We start from the raw sequence: 17,793 nt of genomic DNA, 5'->3' as shown, positions 1-17,793 counted from the left end.
CACTTTAAACTCTAAGCTTTGATTTGTGCAATGATCAAACTGTTCTATGGATAAGTATGTAAACATACCAATTGTAGAAGGCAATAATAATTGGCAGTTAAAGAACAACCTAAGATTATTATCTTTAAATATGTGTATGGTCTTAAGCATTCTTGGATGTGGCATGTATTTCAAAGTTTCCATTTGTTTATCTTATGTGGTGAAGAAACTTAATTATTTCCCCCTAAAACCAATAACACTGACTGTATTCATTGTACATTTTAGACTAAATACATGAGCAAACATATAGTTTCTGTTCAACATTTGTTATGCAGAAAAATAAGTAGAGGCAAAGCACAGCAGACATTAACTTAAGAATATTATGTGTATGGTATTACTTGTATTGCATGTTGCACTCATTCCAAAGATTCACTTCTTGTTCAACTTAAGTGATGAAGCTCCCTTCTGATTGTCATTCCAAAAAACTTCAATCACACATCTGTATTCATTTTAAATGTGACGCAAGTACTAAAAACATAACCATATAGATATACTTTTCAAACACATGGTTAGAAAAATAATAAGTAGAGACAAAGCATGGAAGATATAGTTTAAAGTATTTATTAATAAAATGTATGTTTGGTACCTATTCTATATGCATCTCCATCAACATATTTGGTATAATATATCATATAACATTTTTATGGTTATATTTTAAGATTGTATATAGGCCAATTAGGTATTAGAATAACCATAATGTTCATTATTAATATGCCTGTAAATACTTTGTTTTATTATTGATGCTCTATTGGTTATTTTCTACTATTACTACCCCTAATGTTATTATCAAAAATGATATTCCAAGTTTTAAGTAAATTCATCATTTTCCAGGGTGAAGCAAAAACCTGCATCCTATTTCAACCAATTTAGGAGTGCTTGGGAAAAATTCTTGCACCGATCCCTTTGTTAAAAAAGGCGATCAAGCAAGCTCCTGGTAAATGTATTAAATTAATGTCACAATATGAAATAAAGGTAGAATTTGCAGGGTGGCAAATATATTGAGGATCAATATCAATGAATCATTGTTTAACTTCTATTACATTAATTAATTAAGCAATTGAGTCCTATTTTGATGCATGTACACTGGCTGTTTTATCTATTTTCAAAAATGTTTGATTAAAACTGAAAAAACTCCCTGAAACCACTGTTCTATTTAAGGTTTGATTTAATTCTAATAAGTGTTATAGCTTTATAGCCCTAGAAAGAAAAGGCGAGTTAATACATTTTCAATATGCACATGCAATTACATGGTAGTGGGTCATGACAATGTAGTATTGAATCCAAAATGGTTTTTTTTATCAATAGTTTGAGCAAATTATTTTGTCTCTGTTTGTTTTTCAATTCAGGGATGGTCAATATTGTAATGGCTCAAATAAATTGGGTACTACACGTTCACGTTCCACTACATAAATCTAATGCAAATACCTGAAAAGATTTACCAAAAACATTCCTGTAAGTGAAAAAGGTTAAAGGCAAAAGAAAAAGACATCATCAGCAATGCAGAATTATTCAACAGCTTCTGAAAAACAGGAAAAAGGTGTTAGTGTTGTTTTCCAATAAATGCTTCACAATCAATATTAACAAATTAAAAAAGAAAATGCATTCAACTGATGAATTAGAAATAGTTGTTAGCCATTAACTAGCCCTGCAAAGTAGAAAAGTGTTAAAGACAAATCACAATGCTACAATATGAATAATATTTCAAGTCAATGTTTTGGTACAAATCAAATGTAATCTAAAATGGCCAATCACAGTTGTGGTTAATTACACATTACATAGCATTCAATACACAGGGTTCCCAAACATTTTTACTAATTAATTTTCAAAACTTTTGAGAATTTTAGGTCAGGATTTCGAAGGTGTCCTTAGAATTGGCCTCAAGTGTAATTCGGTTAAAGGGAAAATCTGCAATCAAATATCAATGAAGTGTCCGTTTTGAGATCTTTTGGACTATCTCTGGAACAGAAGGTCCATTAAATGCAGCAACATGGGTGTTGATTTGTAGTGCATTACTGGGCTGATTTGACCTAAGTGCCACCAGAGATTGTCCCGGCCTTTGAAATTCTTCCGGGGTTCCCAAGCCGAGATCACTGTAATTGCCTCCAAACTTGTCACAGAATAACGATCAGAGCTGACGATATGGCTATTATTTAGGTTTCTAACCCCACCTTGATCAGTGATCAGACTCATGGTTTGACTAATTCCCTGATAGGCCAATCAAACCTAGAGATGGTAGGGGTGAGGAGACATGGATAGGGGAGGAGAGGAGTGGAAAGAAAGGGACAGGGAGGGGGGTGATGTAAGGGGTAAGAGGAAAAGGGAGGGGAGGAGAGTGGACGATAGGGAGGAGAGGAGAGGAGGAAAATAGGGGAAAGTGGAGGAGAGATCAGGGTTGGGGTGTGTAGGAAAGGATGGGAGGAGACAAGGGGAAGAGAGGGGAGGGGTGAGGAGAGGAGGACAGGAGAGAAGGGGAGAGGGGGATAATGAGGATAGGGGTAAGAGGAGGGGAGGAGAAGAGGAGAGGAGAGAAGGAAAGAAGGGGGAGGTAAGAAATGAGGAGAGGAGGAGATCAGGGGAGAAGAGAACAGTGCAGAGGGACCGGGATGAGTGGGAGGGAGAGTGGAGGACAGGAGGGGAGGGGTAAGAGGATGGGAGGAGGAGAGGAGAGGGGGAAATAAGGGTGGAGGGGAGAAGAAAGGATAGTAGGAAATGAGGGGAGACGAGGGTAGAGGCAGAGTGGAGGGGGAGGGAGAAGTCAGGGAAGGAGACACTAGGGGTGAGAGGAGGTTAGGGGAAGAAAGGAGAGGAGAGAAGGGGAGAGGAGGAGACAAGGGGAGTGAGGGTGGAGGAGAGGTGGGGATTAGGGGAGATTGCCCCGGCCGTTGACGTACTTTTGGGGTTCCCATGCACAGGATCACTGTAATTGCCTCCAAACTTGTCAAAGTAAGACGATCAGAGCTGACAATCTGGCTATTATTTAGGCTTCTAACCCCACCTTGATCAGTGATCAGACTCATGGTTTGACTGATTCCTTGATAGGCCAATCAGACCTAAGAGATGGGAGAGGAGGAGTGAGGAGACAGGAGAGAGGAGAGCGGAGGAAAGGAGAGGAGAAAAGTGGAGATGAGGGGAGAGGAGGAGAAAAGGGGAGGGAGGGTGGATGAGAGGAGAACAGGGGAGTGGAGGAAAGGAGTGAGGGTGGAGAGTTAGGGGCTAGGAAAGGGGAGAGGAGAGAAGAGAGAGATCAGGGTTAGGGAGATGAGGAGTCAGGAGAGGGAGAGAGGTAAGAGTGGAGTGGAGGAAAGAAGGGGAGAGAAGGGGAAAGGAGGAGAGAAGGTGAGGGAAAATGGAGGAGAGGAGATGAGGGGAGAGGAGAGGAGGGGAGAGGGAGAGAGGAGGGTTAGGGACAGGGCAGGGGAGGAGACGGGAGAGGGGTTAGGGAGGGGAGCGGAGGAAATTAGGGGAGAGAAGGGGAGTGGAGGAGAGGAGAGCAGGGAAGTGGAGGAAAGGAGGCGAGTGAGGGTGTAGAAGTAACGAGGGGGGTAGGGGAGGGGGAGGAGAGATGAGGCGAGTGGAGAAGGGGGAGGAGCGGAGAGGAAATCAAACTTGATGTTAGGGCCGCGAAGCTTTGGTTATCAGTACGTTCCAATGTTTCCAATCCATTTGTATTGAGCAGGCAGATGAGATTTTGTGCTAGAGTGGCACCAAAGAATGCGGTAACGTGTGGCTATGAATTCTTCCTGCCGTTGCCGTGTCGACAACATCTCTGGTGTTCACCATGTCTATAGCTGACTCACAGGTTCCCGGAAAATGTGCAATGACAAGGTTGGTAACCAAGAATTTCCATTGTTTATAATCTCTCTGTTATTGAGTGCGACAGATACATGTGATTTATTAGAGTCAGGCATGTCTAATATGTTTGGAAAGCACATTGTCACATGTGAGCACAAGCTTGTCTTGCAGACTTTGCACTAGTCCTGGTTGGAGGATAATACGCAGTACACGGGATCATGGTAGCTGTAGTACGTACGTAGTACTCCAGACTGTAGACATTGTTCTGGTCTTGAGATGTAAATGTGATCCAACAGTGTGCCCTTGTCAGTGGTCTTCTCCTTGATCAGTTGCGTGTATCCTCTGGACTCGATCAGCCTCGCGATTGGAATATCTGCACTGGTCAGTAGATTTTCGTTGAAATCACCACAGACTACGATGGGATGGTGATCCATCACTTCTAACGCGTCCAGAAGCGCCTTCAGATTGTCCATGAACAGGCCTTTGTAACCTGGTGGTCTGTACACTGCAGCGATCAGGAGCTTGACAGGGGACTCTATCTTGACGACTACAAACTCGAGGTTTGTCACATTGTGTAGGTAGCGCTTTTCACATGCCTGGAAATGGTCCTTCACATACACTGCAACGCCACCGCCATTCTGTTCTGCAAGTTCAGGTTGGTTGGTGTATGAGATGTGCTTGTTGCGGCTGAACATGGTGTATCCATCCATTTGAAGACTGTCAGCCACAAAGGAGCCGGTGAGATGTGTTTCTGTCAAGCACAGGACATCTGCATGCATCAGTTCGTGATGGCTTCTGATGTCATGAATGTGCGCTGGTAAACTTTGCGTGTTGTGATGGACAATTGTGAGTGTTTGCGCTAGGCCTGTCGTCTCTCTATACTTCAACAGTGGCATAACACTGTCCAGTGAAGCGGTCTTCATGGATTGCAGGGCAGCAGTGATTTCTGGATCAGCATAGATTTTCTTCTCATCGTAGTCGATGATGTGCAATCCTTGCAATGTAGTTGTCCTACTGAGGGCAACATAGGCCATGCCTGGTTGGAAGATCCGTTTCAAGGAAACCACTGCGGATTGTGTAGTCATGCCTTGGACTTTGTGAGCTGTGCAAGCATATGCCAACTTGATGGGAAATTGCATACGAAGCGTTTTATCGCTCATGTGGTCCTCCATTCTTTCGACGTACACTTGTGTAGTGCCAGGTGTAGTTTTCCGGTATTTCTGTCCTGCTTCAGGCTTGTCTACATCAAGCCAAAGCTTGGCTACTCTATGTCCGTGCATCTGTACACTATGAATCTTGCCAAATGTCCCGTTCACAAGGCCATCCTCCACATCTATGTTCCTGATGATCACAATTGGGGCGCCTTCTGCAACCTGCAAGTTGTCAAGGAGATCCTTCTGCTCTCCTGTACAGGGACTAGCAAGTCGAGTCTTGTGGTTATGGACTTGCTTGTAGTCTTCGGCGGGAATGTTAATGATGTGGCTGTGGAGCTCAGACAAAGATTTGGCGTTGTGTTCAGCCACCTCTTTGTTGGTTGCGAAGATGTGCACAACATCCTTAGGACATTGATCACGCACAGTCACTCTCTGAGCAAGGAGTGCTTTGTCTGTGTCACTCAGCCGTTCCTTCTTCGCCTTGACTCTCAACCTATTCAGAAGCTCTGCATAGGGCACGTCATCTTTCTGTCGCATGATCTCTGTCAATGTGATCATTTGAAAGTGTTCGTGCAGAAGGTCCGCTGTGCCTTCCTGGAGCACGCAGAGCGGTTTCCCACTTGACGTTGGAGGGAGCTGGTAAAAGTCACCTACTGCAAGTACCGACATGCCGCCGAATGGCCTCTTACTGCCTTTGATCTCTTGCAGTCTCCAGTGGATGTACATAAACATGGCTTTTGAAATCATCGACACTTCATCTATGATGATGATCTCTGCAGCTCCCAGCTTTGATCTGACGTCATCCAATTTGTTTCCCAGTCCTATATAGGGTGGTTTCAGGGTTCTTGGCAATTTCAACAGGGAATGCAGTGTGTTTCCTGCAATGTTGTACGCCGCAGTTCCCGTAAACGCAGACAGCAGCACTGTGGGCATGGATGCATCAGTCTCTTCAAACAGTCTGGGGAGTCGACGGAGAATCCTTGTTGCCTCACCGTAGATGCACTTGATCAGGTGCGATTTGCCAGTTCCAGCACCCCCAGTGACAAAATAGAAGAATGGTTCGGGTTTTGGGTCAAGTAGGCTCTTGAAGCACCAGTCACGTACAGAGTGAAAGATGGAGGCTTGTGTTCGGTTGAGGTTTCGACACATCGAACGCAGAAAATCAAGGCTCGTTTGCGGAGCCGGTACCCACCTCTTGACAACTGAACTCTGGGACGTCGTCTTGTTCGTCGTCTGCCTGTGGATCTTGATCTTGTTCGGCAAGACATTCCATCCGTTCAAGCTCATTTTCTGGGGCAATGTTGGCCCACGCATCTTCTGCAGGGCCATTCTTCATGTACTCTTCTAATGCATGTTCCACTGATTTGCTGTGTTTCTCAAACTTGTTTTTGTTCTCGGCAACAATAGCAATTACGCGCCATGTACCTTCTTTCCCTGGTATTCTTACAGACGCAGAATCGTAGAACTCCTTGTAGGTGGGGAAGATGTCGGTTTTCAGTGTGGTCTGATAACGATGAGGAAGGTAAGCTTTCAACAAGTTCCCGAAGTATTTCTCGGGTCCTTCTGTTCAGAAAATTTAGCATATCTGATAACTGCAGGACGACCATTTGTGCGCTTCTTAATGGTTCCCATGTTGTCAGACAGCTGTAGGCATCCCGTCTTTTTTGCATTCCGACCATACACGATCCTGTACTCGGAAGCAAATTCTGCTAGACACATGTCGTGAAACACTGGTGTTTTGGGTCTGGCGTTGTATTTCTCCAGAAGTCCCGACATCCACACTTGGTTTGAATCAGCTGGTCTATTCTGCAGCAGGCTGAGCGGGAGGCTCATTTTCATTGCATTGTCATCTGTCGGGAGGAAGACAACTTTGCGGGAGCAATTCTTCAATGACAAGCTGCAAGTCCGGGCCACTGCCTCCTGAGAACTAACCTGTCTGTTTTTCACATAGGCATGAACAAGTTCGTTCATTGCACCCCTCTCTGTCACTTTTGTCGGGTCTATGCCTTCCACAACTTGTTTTAGAAGCTCACCCATTTCATGTTCGGCCTTGGATATGTAGGACAGCATGTATGAGATGCAAACAAAGTGGTCCAGGACAAATTGGATATCCATGTTCGCATTCCATGCCTCCAGTAAAACAGGGTTGTAATTGTTCACATAGCCGTCCTTGACTCCACGCTTCATCAAGAGGACATGGGTGTTCCTCATCTCTTCAAGACAGCTGTCGTACTCTTCGTGAGTCAAATTGCACTTTGCCAGCAACTCTGAGAGATCGGTCACTTCTGATGGCAAGTCCTGAAGTAAATCATACAGTGGTTTGAGTTTGGCCAAAGCAGCTTGTGCTCTTTCTTTCTGCAGTTTGCCAATGCCATCTGTTCTCTTCTTTGCATTTTCATTTGCTCCTTGACCTCGTATCGCACCATCATCCATGTTGTCATTCGTGACCTCCGTGAGCTCAATCGGGCATGGGTCCGTTATCCAGGTTTGGTCCACTGGTGCCTTGGGGAATCCAAACCTGCATTTCCTGTTACCTTTCTTGCAGGACTTTGTGTGGTTTCTGCTGTGCATCTGAACTTCTGAGACAATTCGATGAAGCACAGGATTTTCGTTTGGATCAGGCAGCTGGCATGAAATGTAGCGGTCCGCAAACTCGCATATATTCTCGTCCGGCACTTCTCCAAGGACGGGGGCGTCGGCTACCCATATTAGGGCGTGAACATGCGGCGAACCGCGCGCTTGATATTCTATTCTATGAAACCAGTCGATGACGTGTCCGATTGGGCGAGCCTTAGACCTTAGCAGTTTTGAATACGCAGCATGTACTCGCTTGTCAAACATTCGCATGGTAGTCACTGCATTGCTTCTGAGGATGTCGCATTTCTCATTCCAGTCCAGCTTGTCAAAATCCACTATTTGGCCTTGTTGTGCTTTTATTGCCATTATGATCTCTGGCCATCTGAATTCTGCAGCACTTAAGGTCAAAAAGAAGGTGGGTGGACCCAACTGGCGGACCATGGCAAACAAATCAAACATGGTCTTCTGCCAGTAGGCTGGAGTCCCCCTCAGTGGTTGCATGAACCTTGTTGCATCTCGGTTTCTGACCATTCTTTCAACTTCATGTTTGTCCTGCAACATCTTGTTGGATATCCGGCGACCATCTTTGGTAAAGGGTTTGCCTTTCCTCAATTGAATTGAGATGGTATTTTTTGCCATGTGTGTCTCAGTAACAAACTGTGCAAACGTGTTTTCTCCAGTTGGAAACAATGTAGGGAAGGCCCTTGCTTCCAGGTTAGGGGCTGTGCTGTAGCTGACAGGCCGGTTTCCTTCGGCAGGGGCGATGCAGAATATGCCATCTCCGTATGTCATTGTCTCTTGTCCAATGTCATCCGGTTCCAAGCAACTGTCCAGGCCATGTCCAGGTCTCAGTGCATCTTGCTCATCTTCGGCAGTGGGTGGATTTTGATCCGCTGTTTGTGATGAGTCGAGAGTTTCAGTTGCGTCGGCTACTTCCATCATTTCGGCCTCATCGCAACTGTCCATGACTTCGTCTGTGGCTGTCTGTTCAACAGTGGGTAGGTTTTCAAGCTGGCCCTCCACATCTTCATCGTTCATGCTCTCATCGTCTCGAATTGTGATGTCTCTGTAGTCGGGGTGCGTCTCGATGAGTTTCCGCAAGCCCAGTATGACATTGGACATATTCACAGTGTGAAATAAATGATGGCCTTTGTACCGCAGACGTCTCTTCAGCTTCACTCTGTACAAGCGGGATGACTCGAGCCTTCTGGGTAAGGTGTTTACTGTGGTTTCCACGTCTGCTGGCACGCACACCACAGCACCATATATAGCGCTCTGTTTGCCTTTAAGAAGAGTGAGAATCTTGGAAAAAGGTATGTCTCTTGCCGTCATTTGTCTTTCCAGCACATTCAGTTGCTTGAGCTCTGGAGGAATAGCTGCAAGTTCCATGTTATTTGCAACTGCCAAGCCTGGCATTCTTCCAGCTACTACACTGTTGTGACAGCATGTACATATCCACTCTTTTCGCCTTTCTTCGGGTACACTGCAATTTTCCGGCCCTCCACATTGATCATCACACAAATGAAGGTATTTGCCTGTCAAGCAAGCAGCAACCACGGCGGGTTTGGTCATGTATTTTGACCGATGACAAACAATCACTTGATCAGAGAATAGCGCCCGATGGCATGTTGTGCACACAAAAGTTGGTCCATGTTTTATTGTTGCCTGGAAAGTGGCTATAGCAGCTTTTAGTAGCCGATTCTGTTGTGCAGTAGCTAAAGCCACCTTCTCAGTAGCTAAAGCCACCTTCTCAGTAGCTAAAGCTATCCTCACTCTTTCACGAATGCTCAGTTTGAGATGGACATCACATAAGTCCTTGTACTTGCTTTTTATTTTCAATGTAGAGCGGATGTCACGGCGCATCTTGAAGAAGGGGTCCGTTTTACATTTGCGGGCCATGTAGGACTTCATGAGTTCACTGAACTTTTCCCCTTCTCCTTTGACCCTCTTGCTTACATAAGCCTTCCGCTTTCTTCTAAACTCTTCATCTGTGTGGTACCTCTTGTTGTCATAAGCCTTCCGCTTTCTGCTAACCTCCTTATCATTGTGGTACCTCCTGTTGTCATAAGCCTTACGCTTGCCTCTAAACTCCTCATCTTCATTGTATTTTCTGCTGAAATATGAGTTCTTGTATTTTGCTTGCCGTTCCTTGAATTTTGCATTTGTTATACATCTCATGGCAATGTAATGGTTCATGTATTCCTTCCTTGGGGTCGTAGGTTTTTTCTTGCTATCAGATTGCAGTTGATCCTTTGTTTGTCTCCACCTTAATTTCCATCTCCGATCTTTATTCACTTTGATGACTCTTTCATTTGTAGTGTCTGACATCACTTGTGTTGATGGTGCATGGCCTGCCTGCAGAGAATGCTTGGTGATTGGAGGTTCAGTGTTTGTTTGACCCTGGCTAGTTAGATCGACAGGCTCTTTTTGATGCAGGTTGTCAGGATGAACTTGAGTTGTTGACAGATGGGGTGACCGAGCATTTGTCTGTTCAAATGTCACTGGCATGAAGTCAAACTGCATTTTGTCAATCTTCTGTGAATGTAAGAAGTCAATTACCTGGTCAATCTTAGCCACCAGATCATCCAATTGAGAGAAGGTCATCATTACAGCTTTTCCCTCAGACAAAGGTAGGCCATCAGCACTTCTTTGATGAGAGTCAAACAGTCCATATCTTCCAGACCTGTCTCTAAAAACGGCAATGGTATGTGGTGATACTGTTATGAGTGCATAGTTGATATCTTCAGACAAACATTGAAGTCTTTCCTGAAGATTCAGCCACCAATGCCGTCGGTAAGGCTCTCCAGCAGCTCTCAAGAATCCCATATCTATGTTATGTTTTGTCACAGAGTACGTATTGTGTTTGGTTTCCACCTGCAGAGGCGTTTCTTCCATTGTCAGCAGGGATAACCTAAACTTCTTTTGTCTTTTTAGTTTTGCTATAGTTCTTTTATACAGAATGTCTCCCATGTCCAGTATCTTGTCCAGATCATCCATCTTCAAGTCATGACCTTCATGTAGGTGTGCCAGAAATGTCAGACCCATGCATGTACATTGCCGATTCTTTGACATTTGTGAATACTTATGATGATCTTGGCTTCTGGATGCCTGCACAGATATCACAGAGGGTGGCACAGTGCATGCTTGCAGTACCGGGTCATTGTTGGAATAGTTGGGACTAGTTGTCTCTTGTGTTCCTTCATCAACCTGTATGCAACTGTTTGGTGATTTCGTATGGTCCAACTTAGCATCCCAGAATTTTTTTTTAGCGACAGATTTCTTCTTACGACCAGGCATGATGTCACTTAGTTTTAGATCTGAATTTGTATTAACACTTTTAGACCTGAGGCCGATTATAAAAATGCCTTCCAAATCCTAAGTAACTCCAAGTATTTATTGTACAATTACCAAAAATGTTTGTTGCTATAAAATCAACCAAAATATGTCGTATTAGTCACAATTTACTGTAAGCATCAACAATCGCCTTACTTACCGTTAAAACGTTACCAGTGGAGCCGTTCTGGTCTGATGAGCACTAGTAAAAAAATAAATAAAAAAAAATCAGAAATATTTAGTTTTTTTGTTGCAATAGTACACCTGGAAGTATCATATTATATGTACATTATATATTATTTTTTTTTGGAAAGAAATATTTAGAACCCAAGATATCATGATTTGAAAAGGTTCTGCTCCATTCACTTCTTTTTTAACTTCTTACTGAAAAAGGCTGCATCTCGGCTCCTAAGTACTTTTTTTTACAATGAATTTTGGCTCTGGCACTCAGAAATAAGTCAGGCACTGAATGAGTTAAGTGCAATAGTTCATATAAGGTAATAACTTTGTTGGTAAATCATGTATTAATTGATTAGTTTAGTGTTGCAAACACTATTGTTACTATTTATCTGTAGAGTAGTGGTGAAACCCTTTTGTTATATTTCATTACAATTTATTTGACTGAAATTAGGTGTCAGCTTTGACAAAATTGAATACTACATGTTCACGACCTCTATAATTTGTGTATATAAAATTTAACTAGGTCTCTGCAGGTCAGGTAAATTGGGTACCAGCAGTGTTTGAACTTTGCCTGTCAGTATGAAATCTGAAACATCAGACGATTCTATCTTCATCACTTGACGATTGAGATAATGTGTATTGATTTGTGTGATATTTGAACAAAATTGTAGGAGTAATATCAAAATATGCTTCACAAAAAAAATCTGCCTCCTGGGGTCACTATAATTCATTATTCAATGTAGCGGTAATGTGCATGCAAACTTTCACTGCAATTAAACACTGCATTTGCAACATTATGTTCATAACAAGTCACTCCAGCAAATTGAAATGTCAATCTTAGTCAATCAGGATGGAATATGAAAATTCAAACAGATTTGTCTTGATCACAAAACTGATCATGTGTACTGGTGTGCGTGAGATTTGGATGAAATCAGAAGGAGTTGTCATAGTATGCATTTTATATAAGTCAACCTCCTGGTGGCGCTATAAAAGGCAGATGTGATAAGTGCACAGCATAGGTTTTTCCTTGGCCTCTAGAAAATGCACGTACAAAGTTGTACACAGATCGGTGCAGTTACAGGTAATAGCAAAAATTGGCCTGCTATAGCGCCACCATGAGGCTAATTTGAAATATGTGAAGTGGCATTTCTTTCTCAGCCTATAGGAAAGTGCGTACAATTTTTTACAAACATTGCATGCTGTGTTCATGATTTGAGGCATTTTGTTCAAAACGAGGGGGTCATTGAAATTACAAACATTGACAACCACTGCCCTACTTCATTAAACTAGAACACACTATAACAGTAAAAATAGCAGATCTAAAAGCTCCCAACGCTTCGAGATACGTTACGTTTTGAGCTTGTAGATCTACTATATTCAGTTGTTTACAGTGTGCTAAGTAACCACATAAAGCCGAAGTACAATTTGTTGCGTTATGAGCTTGTACATCTGCTATTTTCAGAAAATATTAGTACTTTTACTATGGTCATCAAAGTATGTTTTGATGCTAAAATGTTTATTTCAAGCTCCAAAACTCACCCCCCACCCCCCCCACCCCTTCCCCAAAACACACACACCATACTCCACACCACCCCCCTCTGTCATACTGTAACTATTCGGGGAAAAAACCTATCTACAATGTTATGCATTGGGAGCTTGTAGATCTGCAATTTTGGATAAAGGTTGACAGTCTTTGGAAGTGTGAGTACAAGGTGCAGCAGTGGCTAAAGGGTAGAGTGGCCGGATGGCAACTGCAAGGTTCACAGTTTGATCTTGGGCTCCCCCAGAATTAGTGTGGAATTGTCTTTGAGCAAAATGCTGAACCCCTAATCTCTCCTGATAAGCAGGTGGCTGGCATGGTTTCCTCTGCCATAGGTGTATGAATGTGTTTGAAATGGGTGAAATTTTGAGGGCAACAATTGAGTAGGCCTAGATTTCAAGCTCCAATTTAACACTAATGGTGTGTCTTGCTCAACATGACCCCCCACAACTCCGCCGACACACAGTAAACCATGAGGTTGTAGATCTGCTATTTTTGGATTGCCAAAAAAATCTTAAAGGTGAGCTTGTAGATCTACTATATGCAGTTGATTAAACTGTGCCAAGTAAACACATACAGCCGATCTACAATTTGATGCGTTATAAGCTTGTACATCTGCTATTTTCAGAAAATGTGAGTACTTTTACTATGGTAATCAAAGTATGTTTTGATGCTAAAACGTTTGTTTATTACAAGCTCCAAAACTCCCACCTAATCCCCCCCACACACACACACCCCATAATCCACGCCACCCCCCTCTGTCATACTTCAACTATTCAGGAAAAAAAGGCTATCTACAATGTTATGCGTTTTTGTAGATCTACCATTTTGGAAAAAGGTTGACAGTCTTTGGAAAGTGTGAGTACAAGGGCAGCAGTGTCTAAAGGGTAGAGTGGCCGGTAGAGCGGCTGGATGGCAACTGCAAGGTTCAAAGTTTGAAAATTTGTGTGGAATTGTGTTTGAGCAAAATGCTGAACCCCTAATTTCTCCCGATAAGCAGGTGGCTGGCATGGTGGTGTATGAATGTGTGTGTAAATGGGTGACATTTTTATGGCAATAATTGAGTACATTTCAAGCTCCAATTTAACACTAATGGTGTGTCTTGCTCAACATGACCACACACACGCACGCACGCACGCCTTCCGGCCTGGCGGAGACAATAAAGTGCAAAGTAAGTGAAAATAATAGGAGTTGGCATTTAAAATGTAAAGAAAATGTGTTTCAATATTAAGCTAATAATCTGGGGACCAACAAAATAATTTGGGGACCCCTCTGGAATTCTTGATAACCCCATGCATGTAATGCGCCGATCTCTGTGAGGACGCCGGTCACAGAGATTATTCCATGATTTTTCAAAGGTACAGTAAAATCAGTTTTTGCTGGCAGCACTGGCACATTATTACACTATTGGTATAGCAGTCAAAGAGTTAAGCTATATAGAGTATATATATTGGCAATGCCTCCTTAAAAACCGACAATGGATTGGAACCCATTGATAATTAGATCTAAAACGCTTTGATTTGCACATGTGTCATGTTATGTTAAACAAACCTTGCAGAAGTGCAGTCTGGGATGGTCCCCTCAGTCCAAAGCTGTGTTGGCCAAGATATCAGGTCCAGTGTAAAGCCACGCCACAGCTGAAAATTTCAATCAAAAATACTGTATTTTAGACAAAAAGTTATAAAAGTAAATGCATAGTGACAATAGCAGATCTACAAGCTCAAAAGTGATCTACAAGCTGACAACTGGGCTTGTAGATCGGCTATTTAAAATAAGGCTACAAGTTTACAGTGAGCTTGTAGATCTGCTATTTTCAAATATGTATAATGCCTTGTTATCCCATGGCTACAGATATCTGCAAAATTTGGGAGATAATTGGAAAATAGCAATCTACACGCTCACAACAAGTCGCATTGTGAGCTTGTAGATCTGCTATTTTCAAATGTACAAGCTCACAACGCGTCACATTGTGAGCTTGTAGATCTGCCATTTTCAAACAGCCAAAGTTTAAATAGGGCTGAAGTGGTTAATGTAGCCTATGTTTTTTAAAGTTAAACAATAATCAAAATCTACAAAGTAACTAGAGACCCCAAGACAATTAGGCACACACAAGTGAGCATGTTTGTTTTTCAGGTACTTATGAAAGCATACTTTCAAATGGAAACGAATATACTAAATAATACATTGCATCCATGACGTGAAAACACAGCAACTATACCAATTAACTACACAACTGTACCAGTATGTCAACAGTCTTACTTAAGTAGGGGTGCCACTGCTATTATACTCCTTCTGGGTGAACACAGTAACTGCCTTTAACCCAAAATTGTGTTTTTGAGAGACCAATTTCATCCAATCAGGGGAGAGAACTCATACAGGACAAAAAGGGACCTGCAGAGACAGGGTGTTCCCTGTTACTAAACAAACAAAAAGCAATGATGGCTATCAGCATATAGCTTTCTATAAAATGGACAATAGCAAATAAACAGTGCCAAGACAGATCTTGAAATTTGAAACAGACAAGTCATATTAAGCTGAAACATTGGCCACATATGGATAAGACAGACATAGATGAAACACAATCAAGGCCTGTTAATGGAAACCAACAACGGGTAATTAATTCAACCCCTAATCACCCCTATTATCACCTTTCAGTCAGCTGACAACTCTATAGAAGCTTGAAGCAACACATACTTGTCACCTGGACCAGTGGTTCTCAAAGTATTGTAATGTCAAAGACCTTCCATTTTTAGCCAATGCATTAGACCACTGACCCCCATAACCTAATAATAATAATAATAATAATGAATTGCATTTTTATAGCGCTTTTCCAAGTGCTCAAAGCGCTTTACAATGGTTCATTCATTCATACAGGTGGGGGACATTGGGAGGTGGAGCGGCGAACAGTCGACGCCAGCGTCCCCACTTTTCCCACATTCACACACCAATGGTGGCAAGCGAGCGCCGACCGAAGCATTGGAGGCAATGTAGGGTTCAGTGTCTTGCCCAGGGACACTTCGACATGTGGTCAGGAGGAGCCGGGATTCGAACCGCCGACCCACGGATCATTGGACGACCTGCTCTACCTCCTGAGCCACAGCCGCCCCTAACACAGGCCCGCTAACCTAGTATCTCTGTGTATTTAGATGTAACCAAATGGACCCTTACGAGTCCATTTATATTGTATCCAAGGGTTGCATTTATACACTCTAGGAGATAAAGACCTCAGGGTCCATTTGGTTATTTTGAGAACATAATCACATCATCATCATGCATAGCAGACCTAAAAGCTGACAAGTGAGCTTGTAGATCGGCTATTTTCAAATATGTATAATGCCTTGTTATCACATGGCTACAGATGTCTGACAATTTGGGAGATCATTGGAAAATAGCAGATCTACAAGCTCACAACACGATGCATTGTGAGCTTGTAGATCTGCAATGTTCAAATAGCCAAAGTTTAAATAGGATGGAAGTGGTTAATGTAGCCTATGTTTTTTAAACAATTATCAAAATCTACAAAGTAACTAAAGTTTTCAAATAGTTGTAGTGGATTACAAATAATTGTCTATCTATGCCATTTGCCGACATACCAAATCAGCAATGCAACACTGTACAGTACTCACACAGCAAATTTACACAGATAAACAGACACAGTCTGAGCACAAGGGCGTGAGCATGTCAATATAGGGACAATAGCAGATCTAAAAGCTCAGAAAATGGGTAATTTATTCAACCCCGACTAACCACACCTCTAATTAGCCCTATTATCATCTTTCAGTCAGCTGACAACTCTATAGAAACTTGAAGCAACACATACTTGTCACCTGGACCAGTGATTCTGAAACTATTGTAATGTCAAAGACCTTCCATTTTTTAGCCAATGTGTTAGACCACAGACCCCCATAACCTAGTATTTGACACCAGACAATGTCTAAAATAGGATGAGGATGTTACACACCTTGCAGTAGGTCTGGGGTGGTGTGTCTGTCACCTGGGTCCACACAGCCAGAGCTGTAAAAAAGGGGATACAATATTTTAGACACAAAGTTATGAAAGTACATGCATATCAATAGACAATAGCAGATCTACAAGCTCACAAGTGATATACAAGCTGTCAAGTGAGCTTGTAGATTGGCTATTTAATCAAAAGCTGCATTCTGCGTTATATAATGAACGATGGTTTTGAAGATTTTACGAAAACAAAGTAACCAGGTCCTGGGACCTGAAACAAACTTAACCTGGCGATTGCACATAATTCATTTAAGGCCCGTACATGTACATAAACGTTCAAATTTTGAATATAAAGTTCTTACCTCATGGCCAAGGATGTGCCAATTCTGTTCGGGCCCTCAGAAATAAGCGTATCTTCAGTATTGTTCTATAAAAAGCATTTTAATCCGATCGGTGGCCATTTTCTCAGCATGTCCGCCATATGCTTTCAACTGCGCGATCCCATCGGTTAGTAGGTGTACTGCACTCTGATAGAGTGTGCTAACGATGAGAAAATGGCCACCGATCGGTTTAAAATGTTTTTTTATTGAACAATACGGAAGATACGGCTACTTCTGAGGACCCATACATAATTATAACATCCGTGGCCATGGGGTAAAATCTTTGTTTGAAATGTGAACGTTGAAGTAGACGTACGGAACAAAACGGGGAAAAGTGCAAACACAAGGTTGCAGTTAGCTTGGAAAGTTAGCATTTGACTAGCGTCAGCTAATAGACGGAATGTACTATATAATATAACAAATAAGAATTATATTATTACTCACCTCACACAAAAGACGACGAAATGAAACTCCTCCGAAGAAAATATGTAGATCAGTGATAAGATATAAAGGTAAATGAAGTTAAATAGTTTGCAATTCCTCTCGATGTCTCCAACCGGCCAAACGAAGTTCTGAGAAGAAGGAGGGGCAAAGAGGGCGGCTTGCCTCAACATGTAGGGCGCGTTCGAAAATTACGCACCGGAGCACACTCGCCTATTAGTTTGTATTGGCCAGTGCGCTCAGTGCTGTGTTTTCGAACGCACCCATAGTTTCACAGGGTTGCCAGGTTTTGCGACAGAAACAAGCAACCAGGTCTATGAAAACAAGCCCAAAAGAAGCGAGCCCTTCGCCCTTTAAAAACTAGGCTATTTGAAAAAAGCCGATCAACAAGCTCACAACTCCT

General features: G+C 42.5%; 1 long non-coding RNA gene across 1 annotated transcript; it reads right to left on the bottom strand.

Moving 5' to 3' along the window:
• Positions 1-1,340: 1,340 nt before the first annotated feature.
• Positions 1,341-17,508, bottom strand: LOC308081113. Its single transcript, XR_013932794.1, has 5 exons — positions 17,394-17,508; positions 16,577-16,629; positions 14,167-14,252; positions 11,056-11,097; positions 1,341-1,558 (listed from the first exon to the last, which is right to left on the bottom strand). It is a non-coding gene; the product is annotated as an uncharacterized lncRNA (long non-coding RNA).
• Positions 17,509-17,793: the final 285 nt, after the last annotated feature.

The sequence above is a fragment of the Gymnoscopelus braueri genome (assembly GCF_963280865.1).
Source record: "Gymnoscopelus braueri genome assembly, contig: SCAFFOLD_392, whole genome shotgun sequence".
Taxonomy (NCBI): domain Eukaryota; kingdom Metazoa; phylum Chordata; class Actinopteri; order Myctophiformes; family Myctophidae; genus Gymnoscopelus; species Gymnoscopelus braueri.
The sequence above is the reverse complement of the archived record's forward strand: the minus strand, read 5'-3'. Positions and strand labels throughout refer to the sequence as shown.